This window comes from Mastigoproctus giganteus, chromosome 2 (genome assembly GCF_048544385.1).
Source record: "Mastigoproctus giganteus isolate SK-2022 chromosome 2, ASM4854438v1, whole genome shotgun sequence".
In the NCBI taxonomy this organism is placed as follows: domain Eukaryota; kingdom Metazoa; phylum Arthropoda; class Arachnida; order Uropygi; family Thelyphonidae; genus Mastigoproctus; species Mastigoproctus giganteus.
Window position 1 is genome coordinate 150451284 of NC_143576.1, and position 22817 is coordinate 150474100.

At 36.6% G+C, this 22817-nt stretch overlaps 1 long non-coding RNA gene across 1 annotated transcript in view; it reads right to left on the reverse strand.

Annotated features, from left to right (window-relative positions):
- The window catches only part of LOC150089660 (uncharacterized), a 42497-nt gene extending 34571 nt beyond the window's left edge, over window positions 1-7926 (reverse strand). Inside the window, exon 1 of the long non-coding RNA XR_016546678.1 lies at window positions 7851-7926. This is a non-coding gene — a long non-coding RNA (uncharacterized LOC150089660). The remainder of the gene's footprint in view (window positions 1-7850) is intronic.
- Window positions 7927-22817: the final 14891 nt, after the last annotated feature.

A 22817-nucleotide genomic window follows, 5' to 3' on the forward strand; every position in this document is an offset into this window, starting at 1 on the left:
GCCAGAGGAGTTCCAAAGGTGGCTTGGGTCCATTCTGAGAATATGTGCTCGGGCATTATATCCGTACGCCTTTTCTTATTAGATATTCTGCTTCCTTTCTTTAAATGTGATCGCACCATGTCATAGTGAGCTTGACGTTTCAATCGAATGAACCGTGCTTTAGCTTCTTTATATCGAATATAATCAGGTGGGTGTTCAGCTTTTTTCCATTTTCTGAACAGTTTTTGCTTGTTCTTGAAAGCATATTTTACTTGTGGACTAAACCATGAATTTGGCCCGATCGGAAATTAATGCGTTTTAATGCCCCCTCAAGAGCAATAAAGTGAAGGATATCCGAAAGTGCTTCTAAGGCATCGTCTACGGGGAGTTGTAAGAGATTTTGCCAGTTGAAATTCACGAGCCGTTTCAAAATTACGTCTAGTTTTATATACTTGGTTGAGAAGATAACATCAGCGTTGTTTTCCCACCCCCAGTTCTCTTTTTGACTACAAACTTGACTTCTCAGGTTGGCTTGGATTGAGAGAGGGATGTGATCAGAAGTGAAGCGAGTCGTACTATCAGTTAATGTGATGTCTACAGTATTGTAGTATACCAAGTCAAGGCACTGTGTGCCTCTTGTGAGTGGCGTTTCCAGTTGTTTCATCGAGAGGGTTTCCATAATACCATCCAATTCGCTCTTTGCGTCTTTGTGCTTAGGAAGAGGCATGTTCAAATCTCCCATCACGATAGATTCTACGTTTGGGTTTAAGTTTGCGAACCACAGCATATAGCATATAGTTCATTCCAAATGCGACGTTTTTGATGTTGAACACGTTTTTACTGGCGTTATTCCAAAAATTTTGTAACGAAAAACCGTCATGCGAAAAGCGTTACGGAAGTGACGTCATGTTCAGCTTCCGCCAGAAGCGAATTATTGTAACTTGTATTGTTGCAATCATACCTGTATGATGGCAACAATAATTTATCTTCTACTGGACCAAATTTAATGAAATTTTGCACGGAGCTTCATCTTAGCTCTATACTAGAGGAAAAACTTTCAAACCTCTGAAAATTGCAGTAGTTTTTCTAGGATAGTGAAAAATATGAACATGTGATCGAGGAAATTTTCTCACGTAATAAACTGGATAATGCGGACGTATATCATATCGTTCGAAAGCTAAGGAATTTAGAAACAGAAATATTAAGGTTTTAAGATACAAAAACCTTTCGGAAACTGGGAAATGCGTTAATTCGAAAACGCATCTGGTTTCAAGTCACCTGGTGTTTTAAGCTTGAATGTAATTATTTTTCTTTACAATTCAACTCTGAGGCTGGAAAAGAATTGTGCACATTTATGAAAACATTCTTCAACTTGGACATGTCATCAGATCTTTCGATAAATACTACACGTAATGGAACAACTATAGATGGTGTATTTAGTCGTGAACTAAAATCTCTTCGATATAATTTTTTTTTTTTTTTATATCCTACTTTAGTCATCACAGACCAATACTTTCAGTAACCGATATGTAATTATTATTAATCAAATAAAAATATTATTTTATTATTATCCATGAATTTTATTAATATCTTAAAATTAAAACTGTTTTTAACGCCTGCCGATGACGTTAAATATGCTAGCAGCAGGACACGTACCTGGTACAGAATTTTCTTTTAATATCGATTGTTTTACTGCAAGCAATGCCTAAAATTTCAGAATGCTTTAATCTGAAGAAAAGGCCTTACATGGAGGTCAAGAAGTAAAACTCGAGGACGAGAGGTAAAATGGAGGCATCAGTTCGTGTCTTAATTGCGTGTAATTATTCTAGATTATTCTAGATTAGTCTGTAATTATTCTAGATTTACCGGATCGAAAAATCCGATTTTCTCGGCCTTGTGAAAAAAATCCCATGCATTCCTCACATCATTGACAGTATTCGAATTCAACGTTTACCACTCGGCTTAGAAGGTCAGTAATTATACAGGCGGGCCTCGATTAACGCGATTAATTGGTCCCGCGACCGCATCGCGCAAAACGGAAACGCGTTAATCGAATATAATAACCAATAGGAAAAAATTATAATTGGTCCTTGACCTTCTGGAATGTCCATAAAGAATTTTAAAAATACCCTTTAAATAACTTTTTAACTGTATACAATGTAAAAGATAATGAAAATAATAATAATAATAATAATTATTATTATTATTATTATTGTTAACAGCTACAAAACAGCAAACAAACGTGCCTGAGGGTGCAGCTACAAAGCATTATTACACAGCTTCAAAGCAAAAGCTTGGAGTATACATTTCCCAAAGTAAAGAAAAAAGTAAATGTACAGATAAAATAAAACTAAGTAAAAGTAGGACTCATCCGTCCTATTTAAGCGAACAGGTAGGAGTAAGGCAGAGCACTGGTATTTCTTCGTACACATTACACAATCAGAGTCTTTGAACTTGCAAGAAGAGTCCATTTTAAGTCAGCTACCGGATGAGATTAGCAATTTCAGTTGCCTCTTGAAGTGTCCGGGGGTGTCAAATATCTCCATATTTGCTTTGTTCATTGATCTTGCAGTCCTGTTGTAGAAGTTGTAGTATCCATAATTTGTTCTCGCATAGGATGGTTTCAGCAGTGGATGGTTTCTTAACGCTCTTGTCGGAGCGTTGAAATTTATTTGTGAGACGAGATGAGGGCAATTCAGGGTACCAATTAACAGCTGGTTAAGAAGGAGTAAGTAGGCTTTATCTCTTCTTTTTTCCAGCGTTTCGAGTCCAAAGAATACACACCACTCTTGGTAGGATTTCTCATCGTATTCAAGGCCACTTTTAAAGCAAACGTATTGGATTGCTCTTTTTTGAATATATTCAATTTCTAATTTTTGATAAGCAACATGTGGGGACCAGACCTGTGAGGCAAATTCTAGGGCTGGCCTAACATAGATTTTGTAAAGAAAGATGAAAAGTGCCAACTGATTGAAGTCTCGGTTGATTCTTTTTAGGAAACCTAGTTTTTTGCTAGCTGCCTTCACAATGTTAGAGACATGGGCATCAAAGGAAAATGATTCTTTAATAAAGATACCTAAATTTTTGGCTGTACTAACTTTGATTGCCTTGTTGTTGATACAATAAGAAAAATTAAGTTTGTTTTTCTTGTGTGCATTAGCAAAGCTCATCAGCTCACACTTGTTTTCATTGACTGCCATTTTGTTCTCCTTCAGCCACTGAATAACTCGTTAAAGAGCTTCGTTTAGGATGATGCAGTCATTGGTACGGCGAATTGCTTTATAGATTTTTATGTCGTCTGCAAATACGTTGATTTTGATTTTGCAGTCTCCAAGGGTGCTTGGCAGGTCATTGATGTAGATAAACAGCAAACAAACTAGCAAACAGAGCAAAGAGGGGGGGATAAAGAATTCTTCACATATATAAATGCCAAGAAGAGCAGGACAAACCAGATCGGACCTTTACGTAAGGGAAAGGGGATAGTAATAAATACACCAGCTGCCGTTGCAGATGAACTCAACAGTTATTTTGCATCGATATTTACAAATGAAAAGCCTTTTCTGGCAATGGGAAATTGTGGGAGCGAAGTTAAAAAATATGTAATTAATGATATTGAAATTTCGCAAGATTATTTAATGAAAAAACTTTCGAGCCTACAGACCAGTAAGGCTCCTGGAGTTGATGGAATATACCCTATAATCTTAAGAGAGGCGACAAGCGAGTGCATTGAACCATTGAGGCTAATTATGCGAGCATTACTAGACTCTGGGGAGATTTCCTTGGATTGGAAAAGTGCAAATGTATCTCCCATACATAAGGGTGGCTCTAAAAGTGAAGTTGGAAATTATCGACCTGTCAGTCTGACTTCAGTAGTAGGGAAAATCATGGAGGCAATGATCAAGGGTGGAATTCAGGATCATTTGGATCGAATTGAAATTCTCAAGGATACTCAGCATGGTTTTGTAAAGGGAAAATCATGTTTAACAAATCTGGTTCGCTATTTCGAAAGGGTCACTCACGAACTGAATTTAGGGAATAATTTCGACATTGTTTATTTAGATTTCAGCAAAGCTTTTGATTCAGTCCCACATGAGCGGTTGCTTTATAAGCTGGAACAGGTTGGAATCACTGGGAAAATCCTTAGATGGATAGAAGGATGGCTTCAGGGCAGGAGGCAGAGGGTTGTGATAAATGGCTATTCCTCAGATTGGGTTGATGTAAGAAGTGGGGTTCCCCAAGGATCAATATTAGGACCACTGTTGTTTTTAATTTTCATAAACGACGTTGATGAAGGGATAGAGGGCGTGATGTCTAAATTTGCAGATGATGTTAAAATTGGTAGAGTAGTTAATGATCACTGTCAAGCTGAGCTTCTTCAGAGAGACCTAGATAGACTTCAGGAATGGTCAGAAAAATGGCAGCTGTGCTTTAATCCAACAAAGTGTAAGGTATTACACCCTGGAAACAGTAATCCCAAAAAAACGTATTCACTTGGTGGAGTTCAACCCAGTACTGGAGGAAAGGGACTTGGGTGTTTTTTTTTTTTTTTTTTGATTTGGTAGTTGTTGGCGCATCGGCTTCTGTGGCCATATTGCACCTCCCAAGGTTTTTGCAGTACTTTGATCCAAGCCCGAGGCGAGAATCGAACCCGCGACCTTTGGGTTGCTGGGCAGGTACTTTACCCACTCGGCTAGCCCGGTCGGCACTTGGGTGTTACGATACGGTCAGACATGAAATTCTCTGAGCATTGTAAACAGGTTGCAAGGAAGGCCCATGGTGTCCTATCGATGATCTATCGAACTTTTGCAAGTAGAGAATAGGGACGTGATAATCCCATTATATAATTCTTATGTTAGACCATACTTGGAATACTGTGTTCAAGTATGGAGACCGCACCTAAAGAAAGACATCGAGCTTCTTGAAAGGGTGCAAAGGAGGGTAACTCGCATGGTGAGATCGGCAAAAGGGTGTCCTTATGAAGAAAGACTTCGAATATGTGGGTTGCAGAGTTTGGAAACTAGACACCTTAGAGGAGATTTGATTGAGGTGTTTAAGGCTCTGAGGGGCATCAGTAAAATGAATGAGGACAAAATTTTCAAGATTATAAATGATGCTAGAACTAGGGGACATAAATTCAAGTTACGGGGGGAAATGTTTAGATTGGACTGCAGGAAGTTTTATTTTAGCCAGTGAGTTATAAATTACTGGAATAAGTTGCCTTCATGGGTGGTAGAGGCCGACAGTTTGGGGAAATTCAAAGGTCATCTGGATAGTACTTTAGGGTAAGGGAAGCGCATAGGATGATAGGTTTAATTTCCTTTTTATTTATTTTTTTTATTTATTAATTATAATTATTTAGTTATTTATTTTATTTATTTATTTATTTTTTGTTTTTATCATTGTTTTGTTCGGATTTTTTTTTTTTTTTGGCTGGTGTAGCATAAGCCATAGGCTTTCTTGCACCATGCGCCCGTTACTAATACTAATAAGAAATAATAGCGGGCCTAAGGATGAACCCTGTGGGACACCAATTTCAGGACTGAAAGGATATGAGGTTTTACCTTTAAATGTCACGGACATTTCTCTACCTAATTAATTAAATGTTTATTGCATAAAACAGCGGTTCCCAAACTGCGCGCCGCGGAATATTTTAAATTTTCGAGGGAAATACAGCGATACTCGACATCTGTCGGACAGTGCGCGAACTACTAGCTCGAGGTAGTTCACAGTTTCAACATTTCTTATTAAGTTGTTTGGACCGAACTACTAAGCGGAACTGTTAGGTATTTCTTTTGGTCTCAGTGCGCCTTGAAAAAATTACTGAGACACTAAGAGCGCCGTGAACCGAGAAAGTTTGGGAACCTCTGACATAAAATACACAATGAAGAAATTACTGTTGCGGAAATATTTGAACAGTGTTGATTTTCTCTTTTCATCAATCAATTTCCGATAGCCGACAACAATCTTCTCTGGGCCCTGGCGAAATAAATATCGCAGAGAACATTAAACCTTTTGTTTGAGGTTCTCTGCGATACGAAAGATTTCATCTAATTCTTTTACCATTATCTCCTTCGCGGTAACATTTTCATCTGGCTCATTTAAAAATTTGAATTTTTAAATGCAAGTCTGCATTGACTTTATTAGCAGGAGACAAACACGTCTTCTTCCGATGGTTGATGGAACACGCCGAGGCAGGCAGCAGGCAAACGTTTGTTTATTGATCGTACGACTCGCGGTAAGCTTAACGCGCGATTCAAACCTTTTTCAACTATCGCATAAAAAAAAAAAAAAAGATCGCGTTAACTGGAAATTTGCATCGTGTAAAGTGGTATCATTTTTCAAATAGCGTTAACTGAATATCGCATTAATCGAATTCGCGGTATGCGAAGCCTAGCTGTAATTACTGTGCTTGCTATACGCGATGGCTCGTGCCAAGAATTTGAGAGCAAATGTCAGTCGAGTTTCGGCATCATCCACTTGCAACGGTCGAATTTGTATTGATGGAACCGCAAGGCCTTACTTCTACAATCTCGTATACCGGAACCAGTATACATATTAACGATTGTGCACTGGTTCTGCTTTCTGGTACACCAATACCGGTACACCACTGTCCAAGAATCTTTCTAGTAGCAGTGTCACATAAGTGTTGTCGCTGTATTAAAGATTGTATAAAAAAATATTTTTGTCGTCGTATATGCCATGTAATTTACAAACTTTTGGTTAACTGGTTTATACCATTTTCCTGGCTTCACTCCCAGATTTTCGGTTTTGTCGAACCCGCGTAATCATTTTGCTCACCTCACATGATGTCATCCGACCTCTTCGCTGGTGCTTGCAACGCCTGTAATCCTCAATCGCTGCTGCTGCATTGCTTCCTTTCTAGTAGCAGAGCTTTATAATCAAAGCCTCCTCTGATAAGGTTAAAGGTGTTGTGCACCTGACGTTCCGTATACTTAACTGCAGAATCTTGAGCCTTCTATTTAGTATTCGGAATTAATTTTGTTTTTTGTGTAATTCTCTTCCGCGTTTTCCGAAGAATATACCTTTTAAATTTGTCTACATTTCTTCCATTAGATTGCACTCAGAAAGACATTGAAATACATTAATTGTGGTCACATGGTATTTCAAAAAATTATCTAAACTGTGCTGTGAGTTGTCGTAGTCCCTTTCAAGTTATTGACTCTAGACAGTTGAGCCATTTGTCAAGGCATAAATTCGGGAGAAAAGATATCCACAGAATAGTATCTGTGGGTGCTCATCTACCAAATAAAACAAATGCCTGAATTTTGTACATGTGATTAAAAATGAAAAAAGTACATATATCCATATATCGTGCACAATGTATTGTATATCTATTGTCTATTAATAAATCAATGTAGTGTAAAAACTGACTCTCAGAGGATTGAAAGAAGAAGAAGAATAGAGAGAGGCTCTGAAATATTCAGGTTTTAATGTTATGATATGCAAAATTGTCAGTTTGTAGAAATTGCTGTGCAAAGATAAAAATTAAATGTTTTGTTGTATTCAATAACTTTCTGTTCATTGATATTGATTTGTACGTACCGAATTTCAATTGATGCTAACATCGAGTTTGTATTTATATCTCAGAAACCATCGGAGAGAGAATGGTTTCTGAGATATAAATGTAAAAGATGTGAAAAAAAAAAAACGTATTTGAAATCAGCGTAACTAATGTCAAAAAAAATAAATTTTACAGGTCACAGACACACTTAGAGATTGTTAAACAAAGAAAATATGAAAAGAGTGAGGGCGTGTTTATGACTTTTGTCGTCGCTGTATTAAAAACACAAGATGTGTATAAAATATTTTTGTTGTCATATATATCATTTAATTAAATTACATACTTTTACCTTAACTCTTATGTATTCCTTTTCCATTATTGTCTTTAAGTATTCAACAAGAGTGACAGCACCTAATAAAGATATGTTTTCCTGCCCACCTTTTTGCTGCTTCCGTCGTAACTAGAAAGGTAAGTTTCTAAAAACCTTGAGACAAAAGTGAGCAGTCTCTTGCGCATTCCAAATGACGACAGATGTTGCTGTGAATGTCAACAGTTCACACGTTGGACTTGCTGCGTAGTTGCAGCACCGAAGGACAAATGCAGGAAACTTTAGTACAAAAACCAAACTAGAAGGCAATGCTTATCTCCGACAAGACGGAAATTGCTGACTACAACCGTAAACAGCGAATGATTTTTGGAAAGAGGAAGACATGACGTATCGTTCAAAATTATCAATAACCATAGTTGATTTTATCGTTTAGCAGTAACCAAAAACCAACACTTGTTCAAAACGTTCTTGCCGATAAAACAAATACAGCCGTTGTGTTTTACATTTTTCCCCCTAGTTCGAAATGATTTAGAAAGCAATGAACTTCAGCCACATACGCCTAGGGGCACCACCTCATTATTAGTTAAAGCCGAGAGATTTTTTTAGGTGATTAAAATCACACACGTGAACAATGAAACTTGTTTTATTTATTGATTAGAAAACATGGTTAGTTAACCCTAATTTGGTTGTTACAATATAGTAAAAGTAGTAATAATAATCTCTTGTTAAAACTGTAGGTAATTTCCTCCCAGAAGAGAGAGGAACATGTCTGCGGTGTATTAATTGCGAGAGGATTCCAGAATTCCGGGAGAAGTAGCAATCCTTATGATATAATGGGTGAATAGAAAAGACATAATTATAGTTTAGGTAACATGAAAAGATAGGCTGATTTTCTTCATGAAAAAAAGAGGCTTGGGCATTTTATCTAGGAATCGAAAATAGCAGGCGTCCTTGGATGCCGAAAGCAGTGCTTCCTGAAACTCCCCAAAATGGCACAACAAGATGATTTCACAAGGAACTCTCACAAAAGCTTATGCAAAGACGGGCGTGTCCATGTTCCAATTTAATTTCAAAGTGAACCCCCCCCCTCCCCTTTTAATGCATTTGAGACCGTACACTCACCTGCATGCATTCAGTTTTTGCAAAGCAATAGCGTGTAAACGAATACTGTATTTAAAAAAAACTCTATATAGCCTATGCAATGGGTTGGAAAATATACCGGCACGCAGCACCAATAAATAGTTTATACTAAGAAAAAAAGTATTATTTAAAAACAAGTCATCTGTTTATACTGCAGGGTTACCACACGGTCAGAGGAGTTCACAAGATAGAGAAAGAATACAAGAAACAGCACCGCATTTACGGATTTGAACCCCTGTCACTCAAGGCTCGCACCTGCCCAATCAGCTACTTTAGTTGTTATATTAAATTAGTATTAATTAAAAGTATTAAATAGCGAATTTAGGACAAAACCGTGTCTTTCTATGTATTTTGTGACCAACACAATTGCAGCTGCTCTAAGTAAGACTACGATATTAGTCTCTAGACAGAATAATTAATGTTCAAGATGAGAGATGGATCTAAGAAATGGGGCTCAGTCAGCAAATACTGTAGGGGCCCATGTTCCGTACCAGCTCATAGTTTATGTTAGAGTAGAGTGTTATGGTGGAGCCTCGGTGACTGTAACCACTGTAGCACAGTGGTTACTCTGATATATGCTGTAGGCCTGACGTAGCCCAGTGGTCAGGAGCGAGAGTACATAGCACGCGTTCCTGAGTGGACCCGGGTTCAAGCCCATGAACATATAAGCCCACAGAAAATTTATTTATTTACTATTTTATTATGAAAGATTCCGTTTCCAACTATTTTAAACGCTATTCAAATATATGTATAATTATATATATATATATATATTTTTTTGATTGCTTAGATTACTTAAATTTTTCTGGTATCTATTTTCTATAGGGTATTAAGGTGTATAATGAACAGGAGATTTAGTTAGCGTTTTTATTCTAACCTATTCCTGGGGATCTGTAATGGTATTAAATTATATAATATATAATGAATTTAGTTTTAATTATAATTATTTTTACATTAATTAATCATCATACAATACTAACTAACTAACTAAATAACTAACTATAGAAAATAGATACCAGAAAAATTTAAGTAATCTAAGCAATCAAAATAAAAAATATACATCAAGCACGTATAATAGTCCAATTGCCACAGGGCATTAACGTAGCAAGCGATAAATTAAAAATAATCAATTAGACATTAACAATAATAATAATAACACAAAGTATATATATATATATAGTTATAAAAAATTGAAAGCATTAAAAGAAATTCAATTCATTATTGGCCTTGTTGTCCTCCGTGGTGATTGTAACCACTGCAGCACAGTGGTTACAATCACCATCCTCCTACACTGAATAGAAAAGGTCTGGGTTCGACCCAGAATACGAGTTAAAGATAATTTGTATTTTGTTTTTTGCCACTGAATGAACATATCTGTCCACTTATATTTTTGATGGGGCTTAAATAGGTTTGTTTACCTATTTCTGATGCTGGCTGGTTCACCTTTTATTTGTTTAATCACTTTATATTAATTATTTTACTTTACAGTTTCCTCCTCTCTAATTGGCTTTTCAATCCAGCCTATAATTCTCTTAATTCATTATAACATATAGGATAAACCGGGGGGGGGGAGGAAGAGAAGGGTAACAAGAGTAAAAATATTGCAGTAGAAACTCTAAAATAATTTAGAAAATCTAAATGAAAGAATAATAATTCATTGAATTTTGAAAGCCAATTAAATAGAAATTTAGCGGTACCCCTCTGATGGGTACCAGGTCCAAATTTATGTCAAATATCACTAACAGAGGTGTTAACCACTACAATAAAATAAAACAAAATAAACCAAAAATAGACTGACCATTATGCCCCATCTCGACATTTTGCTCGCTGCATTTCGATCGCTGGACAAATCGCCGCAAAGGAGAATCGGTCGAAAGATCAGCCCGCCATCCGATCCTCAGATCAAACCGCCAATGCAGAAGATTTGAACAGCGGAAGATTTGTCCAGCGATTGAAATGCAGCGATTCCCTGACCATTATTGGCCTTGTGGTCCTCTGTTGAGATGGGGCATAATGGCCAGTCTATTTTTGGTTTATTTTATTGTAGTGGTTAACACCTCTGTTAGTCATATTTGACATAAATTTGGACCTGGTACCCATCAGAGGGGGTACCGCTAAATTTCTTTTTAATTGGCTTTCAAAATTCAATGAATTATTATTCTTTCATTTAGATTTTCTAAATTATTTTAGAGTTTCTACTGCAATATTTTTACTCTTGTTACCCTTCTCTTCCCCCCTCCCCCACCCGGTTTGATTTAGGTTTAATTTTGATTATTTTCGCTCTTGTCTTACCATACTGCTGGGATTATTTTAACTCTTATTCTTATGGTTATATTTCAAGCATCATGTAGAGGAATATGCTTTTTGCTGCCTCTGATGTATGCTGTACTATTTTATTTTATTTTATTATGAAAGATTCCGTTTCCAACTATTTTAAACGCTATTCAAATATATGTATAATTATATATATATATATATAGTTATAAAAAAATTGAAAGCATTAAAAGAAATTCAATTCATTATTGGCCTTGTTGTCCTCCGTCGAGATTGAGCATATTTTTTATAATTTTATTTGGTTCTGTATTGTAGTCGGTTTTTGATTCATTTTTAAGTGATATTTCATATAATTCGGACCGGGTGCTAGTCAGAGGGCGCCACTAAACTTCTTTTAATTGGCATTCTGAATTATATTTTGTTACTTGTTATTGTAATTTTAAGCTTTTTCTAAATTATTATAGGAACGTTTCCTTCGGAAATACCCCTTAGTTGATCATTCCCCCCTTTGTTTAATCTTATGATCTTAGGAAGCCCAAATCTTGGTACAAGCAGTTTAAAATCCCGTCTGTAATAAACTGGAGACCAGGGAATCCTGCCCCCTAAGGAACTAGCATAAAAAAAAAAAAAAAAACTCTTCCCAAGGGACTAGCATAATTAACAATTTTAGGGAAAAAAAATTTAATGTACAAAATATTACGTTTCAAAAAAAAAAAAAAATAATAATAATAAATTTAATTAGATAAAATGTTAAAATAATAATTATTATTAAAGAAAAAGAAATAAAATAATGAAAAAAAAAAAGTGTAGCAAATTCCTGTAGAGCTGAGAAGGCATTTTGATTTGCAATAAGATATCTTGATATCTTTCATTTCCAGGAGAGAAATTATGCACTGTACTAGATAATGTTTGTCTTAAATCTTGGTAAACTGGGCAGAAGAATAAAACATGACACCAGTCTTCGGAGGCGCCGCAGAAACAGGTATCTGACGTTGCTAGATTGTATTGAAGAAGACGAGCGTTCAAAGAACCGTGACCAGTTAGAATGTATAATGTAAGAAGGCTTGAATAGAACCCAAACTGATTTCTTTTTGGGTAGTGAATTTAATATCAGGTATAAAACATCTGTTCCATTGTTCGAGGAATTCCATCTCACTTGCCATCTTTTATGAAGCTCAGTACAACATTTCGCTTTTTCATTCTTTGGATCGGCAGTGGGATCATAGGTCAAATGGAAAAAGTTAGAGGATATCCTTTTCGAATATAGTAAACAAAACCTTTGTACGTAAGATACAGATCCAGAGATAATAAGCCTGCGATGGCTTGCAAAGATGAGGTTCAAACTGTTCTACAAGTTCTCAGGAGATCTAGCAAAAAGGTCCTTTGGACACTGTCTAGTTTGGTTTGAACTGTAATAAGTTTGGTTCTGTGAAACCATATGCTGGCTGCATATGTAACGATTGGAATAAACACTGTGTAGTATAGAATTCTGAGGGTTCCCTTTTTGAAACCCTCAGTCCTGCCGAGAGATTTTGAATAACATGGGCCGTAAAAGTTTTCACTTTTTTGGGAAGATTCTGGATGTGTGGTAAGAATGACAATTTTTCATCAAAAATAATACCAAGATTCTTGAGTGGTAACAAGTGGCAGAGCTACTCTATTAAACTTGACAACCGGAGGTCTATTATGGTCTAGTTTTCTGTGAAATATCATCATCTTGGTTTTAGATGGTGACACTCTTAATTTATTTTTCAGAGTTCAATCCAGCAAGTTATCGAGTACAGAGTTAGCCCGTTGTCCTAATTGGGACCTGGAGTTACCATGCACTAAGATGGAGAGATCGTCGGCAAAGCCAATCATTTGCGCATCGGCTGTGTCGGAGGGAGAAGAGAGCCAATCATCAAGGACGAGGTTACACACAAGGGGGGGGGGCAAGAATGGAACCCTGGGGACACACTGGAGAAACAGCTTTAGATACCGACTGATATTTGGTTTGGATGGAGACAGTACGTTCAGCAAAGTAACTTTTAAACAAAAGGAAGTCGTATGGTGTAGCAATGCGAGTGCTATTTTCTGTTATTGTTATAATGTCTCACTTGCATCAGGGCCACGATTATTCAAATTAATTGCATCCGCCGATCAATCAGTGTGTTGGTTCGTGTATGCTTGGATTTGTCTAATGTTCGAAATGCAGTGATTCCCTGACCATTATTGGCCTCGTGGTCCTCCGTCAAGATGAGGCATAATAGTCAGTCTTTCAATTTTTTATAATTTTATTTGGTCCTGTATTGTAGTTGGTTTTCGTTTCATAGTTAAGTGATATTTCACATAATTCGGACCAAGTGCTGGTTAGCGGCACCACTAAATTTCTTTTAATTGGCCTTCTAAATTATGTTTTGTTTCTTGTTATATAAGACTAAAATGCAACTGGGCATAATATTTTTAGGTGTTACAATTATCTCTATAATATAGGTGTAAAAACACCATAGACAACTCTTAAAAGAAAAACTACGATAGTTGTGTAAAGGGCATCATTTCAACTGTATCTCATATTGTTGTTATTTAGGAGCATTAGCAACTAAGGCCATATTACTCTGGGAATATGCGGTGGTCATTCCCTGACCTTTCCGCATCCTCCGTATTTGGTGGTCACGGACTCGAACGCCGGTCTAATCAAGAAGCGTGTGCCACATACTGCTGCTCCTGCCCACCTGGCTACGGAGGCGTCGCTCACCTTGTGCTCATCCTTCACAATGAGTTACTATGTATTACACTACTTCGAATAAGTAATGCTTCACTAACCGATAAGACTATTGTTACTTATTCTCAGTAGGCACCACCACCCAGACGGCACCGTTTCAAGACGTGTTTGCATGTGTGGGATAATAACTACTATCCACTTGTCTCTATTAGACTTAGAAAAGCAAAAAGTAGAGGGAAAGTTATAGTAAGAGTGGAAGAAGAAAAGAAACGGCGTAGAAGAATGAAAGGGACTGTAACGCCTTCAACTCAAAAACTCAAATTCCTCCAATAGGCAACGCTTCCCCAGCAGAGAAGACTGTTGTTACCTATTCTCGGAAACTCCGTGAATATCAGGCAACCCCTGGTGGCCGTTTCAAGGCTTGTTGGCCTTTCATCGGTGGGTGGGTGGGCAGGCACCCTGGTATTGCTAACATGACAACCCAGTTGTGAAGATAATCGCACAATATGAGAGATGCCAAAAGGTCTACATGATAATGTTTAAGTAAGACTAAAATGCAGCTGGGCATAATATTTTAAACAGTTATAATTATCTATATAATATAGGTGTAAAAATATCATACACAACTCTTAAAAGAAAAACTACGATAGCATTTGTAAATGGCATCATTTCAATTGCATCTCATGTGCTCCTCCTTCACAATGAGTTACCATGTATTGCACTATCACTGACCGAGAAGACTATTATTGTAGGAACGTTTCCTTCTGCAATACCCTTTACTTTACCTCCCCCTTGTTTAATCTTATGAGGTATGGTTTATTTTATTTTCGCTCATTTGGTTTGCCATGCTACTGATATTTGAATCACTTGTTTTGATATGTACTTTAATTTGTATATTAGCAACATGCGGTGGTTCAAGCATTAATTCTGCCCCGATGTTTGCGATTTCCATTATTTTTTTTTTTAATTTTTCATTATATTATAATTAGTTAATTCAATTAATATATATATATACACACACATGTGAAATAAGTAAATGATAAAATGAGAAGAGTCTCACATCAGATTAATCCATCACATGGGAGAAGTGGGCGGGGCAATTACGTCATTACAAATGCGCAGGTAAATAATTACATTGTCTTTCATTGAAAGACAACTGCCTCCATAACGTTCACTAACCTCGTGCACGTGCTTCACTCTGTTATACGTGATCACGCACGGCATCATTTGATGTTCCATTGTAATGTCAGCTGATGAAGGGACCCCATATATTTTGTAATATTTTAAATATTTGTATAGTTTGTAAATATTTTAGTCCTGATCTTTCGGATGCAATAATATTCCTCATGCATTATGGAACCCGAAGCAAAATGCTTTTTCCTATGTGATCTGTGTGAACGCAGGTAAATAATTACATGGTGATATTTGTTCCACCTTGAGAATGTCGCGTTGGGATTTAGCCATTGGGCAAAAAAGGATGCGGATCACGTGCTGCAAGTGGGTGAGGCAATTACGTCACTACAAATGCGCAGGTAAATAATTACATAAGTCATTTCCTAATTAGATATCGATCAAAGTGGCATAGTGTTTGGATAAGGCGCCACCTGTGGTTTCCCACATCTGTGCCATCAATACTCTTGTGATAAATACAGAACCTCTGTAAAAGCCAGAAAAGTGCTGTGTGTTGCATATGTAATTTAATGTTAGCTTCTGTTTTTTGTGCTGGCTTCTTGGCCGCGGGGCCTCCTAGTGGGACGTTGCCCGCCACCACCACTAGGAGTTGAGCTTCCTGACGGAGAAAAAAAGAAAAAAAGCATGAGCGAGGGAGATAGTTGAAGGATGGGAGTAAAAAGGGTGAAGAAGAACATCAGTGCGTTTCGGCAGGTGTCTTTTACGTAGACAAGATTTGACTTACTCCGTCATACCTCTACATTTTACGTAGAAAAGCGTGCGCGGAGCTTGACGAGCAAGGTTTCAAAATTATACCGTTCCTATATATATATATATGCGAAATGAATTTTATTTCGTTGTTGTGAAAATCTAATGTTAAATATTCTATTATAGTATTTTAAAAAAAAAGTAATCATAGTCTTGAGTCTCACGCAGTTATTTTGCAATCGACCGTAAACCATAGAGCAGATTCGGATTTGACCATAATTTCACAATCTCAGATTGGTTGGTTTTGGAGAGTTCTTGACATATCGATTACCTTGATTCATAGCGCTCCGAACTTCAACCACAGCCTAAATTGAGAAAGCCATTTAGAATTTCTCCTCCGATGGAAGTTGAACCACGGTCTCCCGACTATGACAAGTGCGAACCAACTAGACGATTGGCTGTACTGGAGTGGCACCATATTTGGTTCAATTTTGATTAAATAAATACTATCTTGACTCTACCCCAAAGGGATCTTCTATACACTATTCTGGGATTTCACAATCCCTTTGAAACAATGTGCGAACATTTCTTAAGGTATTCTAATTCATGCAGTTTTTTTTTTTTAATTCTGTGTGTGGGTCGGGAGACAATTTGCATAACTAACTACAGCCCCAACTGAAGATGCCTTTTAAGAATTAGTCTGTTTTCCCCAATTGAAGATTAATTTAAGAAGAGGTCTGGGTTTAAATCCTAAACTTTCTTTTAAAGGATTTGAACCCAGAGCTCTTCAAGAGAGCGACATGGCCAAACTAGAAAGTATGATTTCTATAAATTGAGGGTGCAACAATTCAGTTAATCTGGTTTTAGGCTATATAAAAGGAAACTCTGGGCTCATATACATAATACTAGCTACCATAACCTAGGAAAACTCACGCATATGTCAGATTGTGTATTGCGCATGCCATTCATAAACACATTACTGCCACATTAGTTATTGTATGTTCGCAATGACTATGCTTTGACTTACGTTGCTGCTCTGCGTTACAAACGCGTATGTATTGGGAACAGATGTTGAATAAACATTCTTTTATTATGATCTTTTTTCTTGAAATGCGTACATTTAACCTGAAAGATTAACCATATAATATATCTTACTTATAAAACCCAATGCTATAAATAATAAGACATTAATAGATGTTTTAGACTCAACAGTGCCAGTGATTAATTCCTGCTTGGTCGACATCTAATAAAATTGAAAAGTACCATTTACACCAAATGCAGGTGTAACATAAAATTTTCGCTTGACTTTGAAATAAGACAGAAAAGTTGGTAAGAAAAGGAATTATTTGGAGTCCATCTTGAAATTATTTGGTTTTTATCTTTGGTGAGACAATGGGACCCTTCTTCCTCCTCCAACCCATTGGAAAACGTGACATCTGGTCATCTTATCCTAAAACCTTTCTTAATCTTAGACGCTTCTTTCATAATTATCAATTCGTGAATTTACTGCCCTCAAAGTAGGGAAATTGTCCGTTATTCTTTTTTTTCAGGGAAGAGCTCAATATACAATGAAAGTGAAGCACATTTCTCTACTGAAAAAAGGAAAAGATTTTAAATATACTGTACACTGCTCGTCCACTACTCTTCTCGATGATCAGAATATCCAGATAAGAAAGGAAAGGGAGACTGACTTGTTAAGAGAGTTATTGGCCCCTGATTGGTCAATCAAGGGCCCAGTAACCCCACTCTAAAGATTTTCTTGAAATTATACATAAATTCAAATTCTTTATCCCCAAACAGAAAGAAAAAAACGAATTTTTATATTCTGATAACAAATAAATGTATCCATCATGCATCTGTATATCTCTCCCCATATTTCTGTTTATTATACTATCTTTAATATTATACATTAGCTTCTTTGACTTTTCTTTTGATAAAATCTTCTTCCCCCCCGATTATTTTGAAATTGTTTACATTAACAGAGTAGGGCAATTGTATTCCGATTTATTAGGTGTGTTCCGATTTACTAGTATTTCTCTTTTCTACATGTTTACAATATTTCGCAGTTCTCGTTTTGAATAACCTCCCTGTCTCACCGACCTACATTTTTTTGCATACGTTTTTGTATATAACGTGCCTTGGGGAGAAATGCCAAAAGCAGTGTGTGTGTGTGTGGTAAATTCTGCAGAGTTTAATATAGCTAGACATAGAACAACAAGACAGATGCTTTCATGCATGTGGTGGATGAAAGAAGAGTGAGAAATTGAGCGGAAATTCATCGTTTTGATGGTAATCGTTGAATGCTTGAAAAAAAAATAATGAAAAAAAATTAGAGAGCAGATAGCGCTGCTCCTACAGAGGGTAATTATTCTTGGGATAAAAAATGCAGGGATGATTATAAATTCGCAGGAAGTATAAATCAGTTTGCAATCAAGTTACTCAGGAATTTGGACACGCTACAGTAAATTACGAAAAGTCCTTTGCTAAACCCCCACAGAAAAGTAGCAAAGATGGATCTAACAAAATTGTCACTTTTGTTAGTTTGGCCTTTTTTGTAACGATGTAATAGCAAGATTATAATCGCTGAAAAAGTGGGGGAAGCACCCGAGAAAATGATTTGTAGTCTCTATTAAAAATACGTAAATGTATTCTGAAATTTACACAAGTGAAGTGCTCTTTAACTAAGCTATTTACACTTCATTTCGACTTACAATGTGATAATTTCTTCCTATGCACTGTCTGAGCTAAATATATAAACTCCTGGACAGTCGAATTTTAATAACAAGAATTTCTGGTTTAGGTTTCTTTTCTGTATATATCAACAACTGTGTGGAATTTTAGACTATGCGTAAGTGTCTTCCTTAAGTTCTACTAGATGGCGCCATGGAGATGTTTGAATTAATAGAAATGCCCTTGAGTAAACGTTCAATTTGAGAACTGTTCGGGTTCTCAACCAAACAGTCACATTTTTTTCCATCACGCCCTCCCTTCTTTCGTGGATGAATGCAGTGACTATTGTGTCTGGATCCGTGCCAGCGTAAATCCATCATACTCACTGACAAAAATTCAACAAAATACAGCAACCTTTGCATCACGTTGTGATGTAAAATTCTTTTTGACTATCACATTGCGTGGCGTGCTAGCAGTGTAGAAGGCTAATACTTCTACAGTAAATGTTACTTCTAGAGAACACAACAGTCAGCCAGTTCAGCTATATTAGACGAAAGAAAAGGACTGTACCATATTGGCCTGCTACAGGATAGCCCTAGTGATATTATTGATCACCCTAACAGACAGCCTATGAGCTAATTATATATATTTGTATTAATTAAATGCATGTTGTTACAATAAGCAGTCAACTTCTGGGTATTTAGTTAATGGAAGGCGAAGTTAGGAAGTTACTTAGGATAGTAATAGACACTCCTACCGTCGTATTGCACTAATAGCTCAGAGTGTTGAAGAATTTTAAGGGTAGGAAAGTGAAAAGAATATGATTGAAGATATAAAGCTGGTGCTCAGGTAATCCAGGGGGCGCAAGTTCTCGTCCGCATTAGTAATGGCCCTGGACTGGGTAGGTTACTGCAATTTGGAAGTGGTTGTCTTTGTATATCAACCGAAATGCTAAGTTAATGTCTACTCTTATACTTAAATTAAAACTAAAGTTTTTAACTTTTAAAATAAAATTAAACATTAAGAATTAAAAATTAGAAGGTAACTGGCAGATATGTGAAACGGTATCTCTTCAGGATGCCACACCGTTTCACTATTTCAGCGAATTGTGCTGAAATAGTCCACATATACCGCCGCCATTAACGTTTCAATAGTCTCCTGTGCATATAATTTTGTGAATTGAGGCCACAAATTAAAAAAAAAAATTATCTAATGTACAGGAAACTGTGGCATCTACGTTAAGTTACCTGTACTTTTAAGCTGTTGACAAATGCTGCTAGTTATAAATTAACAATTGCTGATCGAAAACAAATATTATAAAGGTGTTGCAAGGACTTAACGAACAGCACGTGGCCGACAGAACCAAAAAAAAAAAAAAATATATATATATATAATTACTATAGTAAGAGTATATAATATGTACTATATAGGTACTGAAAGTGTATTTAAACATAGGCATAACAGTATACATCGGGCCGTAAGGCCAAAAGAACTTATAAAGACTAAGACAGCCTGTGTTGGTCTACATTGCCATACCCTAGAAATAAACATAATTAGCAATAATATAATAAATATATAATATAGAATACAATAATGATTATGTAGCTAATTATTGATACATAGATACATTGAATGGAACTTCTTCCAAGGGCTAACCCCATTCAATATATCCCATCAATAATTAGCAAAGTTATGTTTCTGATTGCTATCTGCCTGTTTAACTTATCTGCCTTTCAATTAATAAACATAAAGGCAATTTATGCTAAACTTTAAATTTAACAGCAAACAGAAGATAACAGCTAGCCCGACAGATAGCTTTAAAACGAATATAATACAGAAAATTGAGGGCCAGCCATAATTTTCATTTCAGTTGTGGTGATATTATTTAATTTATATTTGTGAAAAAAAAGCTAATGCTGACATAAGGAGAAAAGAAGTAAGAATAAGTATAGTAATATTACCTCAAATTTCCCTCGAATTGCTCTAATAGATCTTGAGGTATAAAAATTTAGGGTTAGATAGCAAAAAGTGAAAAGTAAAGAAAATAGCTTTATATAATGGTACTTGGGATATACAGGGAGCGTAACTGCCCGAACCTTTAGTAAGGGATCCTGGTATGACTACAAGGGGTTAAAGGATGGTATTTAATGGACAAAAAAGGTTTATATATATATATAACTATATAAATTAGAATAAGGATTAAAATAAAAATAAAATAATGCCAGCAGTACGGCAAGACCAGAGCGAAAAAGGCGAAATTAAACCTAAATTAATTCAAATCAAGCAGGAAGGGAAGAGAGGGGTAACAAGAGTAAAAATATTGCAGCAGAAACTCTAAATTAATTTAGAAAATCTAAATGTACGAATAATAATTCTTTGAAATTTAAAAGCCAATTAAACAGAAATTTAACGATGTCCCCCCCCCCTGACGGGCACCAGGTCCAAATTTATGTGAAATATCACCAAACAGAGATATAAACCACTACAATAAAACAAAAGTAAACAAAAATAGACTGACCATTATGCCCCATCTCGACAGAGGACCACAAGGCCAATAATGGTCAGGGAATCGCTGCATTTCGAACGCTTGACAAATCGCCGCAAAGGAGAATCGATCCAAAGATCAGTCCGCCACACCGATCCAAAGATCGAACCGCCAATGCAGGGAATTGAACAGCGGTGGTCCTGATGCAGCGAAAATCAAAAATAGAACAGACACGAGCACTCCAGTGCAAAGCCACACTACTGACAAAAGTAATCTTAACCAGTTTATATAAACGATAAATGAACTATGGATAGCAGCACAGGCGCAGCGTTAGCAATTCGCCCACTACTATCATGTGATATAATTATACAAATATTTAAATAATGTTGAAATAGTTGGAAATGGAATATATCATAAAATAAAAAAGGAGGGTACAGCATAACATCAGAGGCACCCTGCCCTGCTCAATCAGCTTCATCTTCTCGAATATCCGCTACCAATTCCTGAAATGTCGATCTCCAGGTAATTCTCCTGTGGGGCAAAGACAACTTAGTTGATTCCAATCCTTCTAAAACTCAGTGTTGTCTTATATCTCGTAAAAAGGATTCTTCTGCTCTTATGCTTATCTTTAGTGACATTCCGATTTCTAGGCAAGATGCTATATCTCCTTTGGGGATTACTCTGACTTCTAATCTCTCTTGGCACAAGCACATTACAAATATTGCATCCTCTGCATCTAAAAAGCTTAGTTTTCTCTTTTGCTCTCGGCGTTACATTTCTTCCAAACAGATGTTCACTCTGTACAAATCGCAAATCCGCCCTACCATGGAATATTGTTCCCACATCTGGGGCGGTGCCCCCAAAACCTCTCTCGGGCTTCCAGATTCCATTGAGAAGAAAGCAGTTAGGTTAATTAATGACTCATCTCTAATAGTCTCTCCACTCGCTGTTTCATAGACTTACTATTTCTGCTGCATGCCTTTTCTACAGATACTTCCATGGGCACTGTTCTCCTGAATTGGCTTCTATAATTCCCGCTCTCTGTTTCAAAATAGTCCGAACACGTGCCGCCGCCAGCCAACATCCATTTAGTGTCCAACTTCAAACTCACAGAGCCAACTTTTCATCTTCCTCGACAGAGGACCACAGTTTATTCATTCAACTGCCGTTTTCTGGAACAACGTTCCTTCATACGTATTTCCTGAAAATTGCAGTCTACAGAAGTTCAAGTATAATATTAACAAATATCTTATTTCGTCTTCTCAACCTCTAACCCAAGCACGGTACTAAGTACTATAGGTTCTAATACCTCTCATGTTTGGGGTTATCATAAAAAAAAAGAAGAAAAGCTGGGTAATATTTGACAGGTGCTCTCAAAATATTCCAAAATGAGCATTTGCAACCTTTATACAACAGTTTTGGTAAACACGACAATTATGGCTGAAATGTTATCAGAAACCCTCAGTTTGCTTCAGTTTATAATTTTAAATGGAAAACAAAACGAAAAGTTCACCACGTACAAACTAATATTTAGTTAAACCGCCTCTAGTCCTAACGACAGCAGCATACCGTAGAGGCATTGACAAGATCAATTTCTGAATATAATCAACTGATAGTTCGTGGTTCCAAACACGAACTATGGCTTCCTGAAGTTCACGAAGGTCTTTGGTTTCTTTCTGGCAACTGCAGATTTCAGACGGTGCCAACAGTTCTCTATAGGATTCAGGTCCGTGCTGTTTCCTGGCCAGCTAACAGTTGTAATGGACCATTCTTCCAACCAATTTTTCATCTGTAACAAACATCAACACATTACTGTTGAACCTCTAATGCAGAAATGAAG